We start from the raw sequence: 4010 nt of genomic DNA, 5'->3' as shown, positions 1-4010 counted from the left end.
AGGGTGGATTCGAACCTGCCACCTTAGGTGTATGTGGCTGGCACCTTAGCCACTTGAGCCACAGCCACTGAGCCTTGCTAATCTGCTTTTGTCAGTGTTTGTGTATTTAATGTGTGGCCCAAGATAACTCTTATTCTTCCAATGGGAGGCAGAAAAAAAAAAAGGGCTGGACACCCAGATTAGAGATTGTAGATACAGAAGATTATATTTGGAAGTTTCTCTGGGGGGTTTGGCCTTTTAATTTTATGAAACATTTGAAAGAAGGAAACAGCATAGACAAAGCCACTATTGAAAAGAGGAAAAGAAATCATTGAGATGATTTCCAGAAAATCACAAGGGTGGTTGTAAAGTGATCAGTGACATGGCTTATTGACGGGTGCTCCTAACCTAGGCAGCACAAGAGTCAGAGACGTTTCCCTTTGATGCTTTGTGTGCTGAGCACCACGGTTTATTCATTCCAGAGATACAGAGATGAAAAAGGTTCAATTCCTGCCTCCAAGGACTCACTAACCTAATTTCAGAGAAGAAATATGTAAATAAATACAAATGGCATGCTGGATGCAGCTTGGATGCTCACAAAAAGTTTATAGCTACTGTAGAGGAGCGGGTTACCTTCTAGGGAAGGACGAAGTCTGGGAAGGAAAACAAACACTTCCGAATTTTGGCATATGATTAAGAATTTGCCAGGTGGAAGGGAGGACATTCAAAGCTGACTGAAGGACAGAGAGGAAAGCATCACTCATCCTCATCAGGAGAGTGTAAGTTTCCTATTGCTAAGTGTAGCCTGCAACCAGGCCAGGTAGAGTGGCTGGAAGTAGAGTTGGAACAGAAATTCAGGTCAGGAAAGACCTGAGGTACAGAGGGTGAGGTACAGAGTTTGCCTTATTCTCAGAATGAAATGGGGGAACCATAAAAGGATTTTAAATTTGAGACAGAATTAGTCCCTAACAATCTGGTGACAATAGGAGAGCAAGTTTAGATTTAGATATTTGGAAAATATTTTAAAAGTCCAGGCTAAGTATATTGCTTAAGTTACTAGTGAGCAGTCAGAAAGGTAGATCAGATTTAAGAAACCCATCCTGGAGCAGAATGCCTGCATTTGTCTGGGTATAGAGAAATATAAAAAAAGAGGAAATCTGGGAGAGTCTCCCTTACATGGAATATAGGAGGTTTAAATATTTCAGGGAGGAAGATGAGTTTAATTACGAACCTGTTTACTGGTCCTAGAGGTTACTGGCTATGCATATAGCAATCTCCAGGGTTTTTAGCTTAATAGGAAAATTTGGGCTGGATATGCAGGAGAGAGGAATTTACCCAAATGCAAGGTATGTCCTACTTGTGCCACTCAACATGACGACTTGTGGTAGGTCACGGCATGAAATAACACTGCGTCAGATAGTGAACAATTTATTCCATTTTCAATTTCCTTTGTCTTTGGATTAACCCCTTGAGAGAACTTTCTGTAGGGTGAAAATCTGTTAACTTTTGCAAATCTCCCATTTAAGCCAGGAAAATGTTGGCTTCAAGTTCAAACCCGTTAGCTAACAACAAACATCTGATTAAAATTTAATATTAATTAATATCGCTTTTTTTGCTAGATTAAAACCAGCAAACAGCCTCTCAGAAGGCTATTTAGTACTGTCTCTTATTTGTGGCAATAATACTGATTTTCCATCAACAATAGTGATACAAATTTTACTTCATTTATAATTTAAAATAGGTTTCAATTTTAGGTTATGAAATTGAGTAAAGAAGAGATGATATAGTTTATAGGTATAGAAAAAATCCTAAAGGCAGTAAGTATTGGGACTTGGATATACCAAGAGGGGACCAGAAATAGGCAATGCTAAAAATGAGATTCACCTTCACATTTGGAAAAACTAGGATTCACCATCTCATTTGGAGTTACTGAAATCACAATGGTGAATTATTTTATGAAATTCTTTTATGAGGTCTAGGAAACATACCTAACTTTCATAGATGGGTTTCAGTGACTCCATTAATTGTCTAAAATTACCTGCAAATATTGGCATTTATGTGTACTTTTTCCTCTTGGGAAGAGATAACATAATTGGCTGCTTGTTTTTAGATTCTTAAAGGGAACTGTAAACAAATGAGAATTTAAAAAAAAAAATGAGTGATTGGAGAAGAGAGCTGAGGAAAGACAGAGCTAGAGGGTTACCAAATGAATGGAAAAGTGAAGTACAGAGTTCGCCTTATTCCCAGAGGCAAAGGCAAACTCTGTATCTCAAAGATACAGAAAGTGGACTAAGAGAGCTCTGACACAGATTTTGGGGAAAGAGAGGGATCTCTGAGCCTCAGGGAAGAGAAAGCACGAGTAAAGGTTGACTTTGTAAATGTTGCTAAATCTTTCAATGAGCTAAGGTTTCAGGGGTCAGTAGTCCCCTCTGACTCAATAATATAGTTGACTATCACCAAACTAGTTTTGTGGGGTTGTGGGAGTAGAAGGCAGCCTGCGGTGGTGTAGGAGTTAGTGGGTATGCAGAAGATAGTGGCAAGAAATAAAAATTAGTTTTTTGGGTTTTGTTTTGTTTTGTTTTCTGGAGGCTGGCTGGAAAAAAGAAAAAAAAAAAAAAAAGGAGGAATAAACCAGACTCTAGCTACAGTGGTGTTCAGGACGGTGAGAGGCTTTCTGTTTGCTGGTTTTAAAGATGGAAATGATGCAATCGTAATAATACATTTATATAACAGAATTATTAAATAAAGAAAAGGTTATAGTTGCAGGTGAAAAAAAGAAGGGTTTATGAAACAGGGTTCAGATTGGAGTGGGGTGGTGGTGGGACTCAGAGCAGAAAGGGAGGTCAGGTTGACTACTGGACTGGAGGGAAGGAGAGAGACTAGTGAGGAAGGTTCATTCCTGAGAACATCTGACTTCCTGGTAAAGCAGAATCATCCTGATAGTGAAGGGGGCAGGGAGCAGAGACAGAGTTAGTTTTGAGCAGGATGGCAAGCTGTGTACCAGCTGCTAAGGGAACTGGAGAAGAGGGCCAGCCAATGGTAAGGAAGATCTGACGAGACGCCAAGGTTCCAAATGACAATAGAAACAAAATATTTATGGGAGCATCAATTGCCAAAATGCATACAAATGTCCCCAAAAGCACCTAGCTTTAGGAATGTTTTCTGGGGGCTTCTAGGAAATGGCACTGTCTCTGTTCTAAGTCATAGTCATTCCCTTCCTCACTAGTACCCTGAATGCCATCTCCCACCACTAATTAAAGGCTTTTGCTCCCACAGTTGTCCTTTACTTTTGGTTCATCAACTTTTCCTTCTGTGTGCTTCATTCTCATTGATCCAATTCAGACATTAATAGCTCATATTACAAAAACAAATGTCCATGGCTCATTCTAGCCACCTTTAATCTTCTTTGTGGAAAATTTTTCAGAGTTATGATATACATAGTACTCCTTTCCTCTCCATTCATTTTTTTCTTTTTGCTCATTTTATTTTTTATTAATTTTAATTAGAATCATAACTGTATACATTTGTGGGGTACAATGTGATGATTTGATATACATTGAGAATATGTAACTCAAACTAATTAACATATCTATCACCTCATTTACTTATTTTTGTGGTAAGACATTGAAAATTTACTCTTTTCTTTTGAAATATACTCTTGTATCCTTTCTTTTAATAAGACATAATTTTTTTCAGATTTATGCATAAAATTATACATAATTTGTATTACTAATCTATGTGCACATAATTCAAAAGTATTAAAGTATATGAAGAGGTCATCTTCCTTCCATCATTGTGCCCTGCCATCTGTTTCCCTCTCTGTACGCAACACTATTATCTACTGTTTTAAAAAATACATTTTTATATATAGGTTTATTTTTCTTTGTTGTATAATAAAGGATAGCATACCATGCATACTGCATTGTAACTTTTTCTCCTAGCTTCATTTGATTTGAGATTTTGTTCATTTTAATACATAGAAACCTGCCTTAATAATGGTAACAGCTTGACAGCAGTCACTGAATGGACAT

The sequence above is a fragment of the Otolemur garnettii genome, unplaced genomic scaffold (assembly GCF_000181295.1).
Source record: "Otolemur garnettii isolate 467f Iridium unplaced genomic scaffold, OtoGar3 scaffold00009, whole genome shotgun sequence".
In the NCBI taxonomy this organism is placed as follows: Eukaryota; Metazoa; Chordata; class Mammalia; order Primates; family Galagidae; genus Otolemur; species Otolemur garnettii.
The sequence above is the reverse complement of the archived record's forward strand: the minus strand, read 5'-3'. Positions refer to the sequence as shown.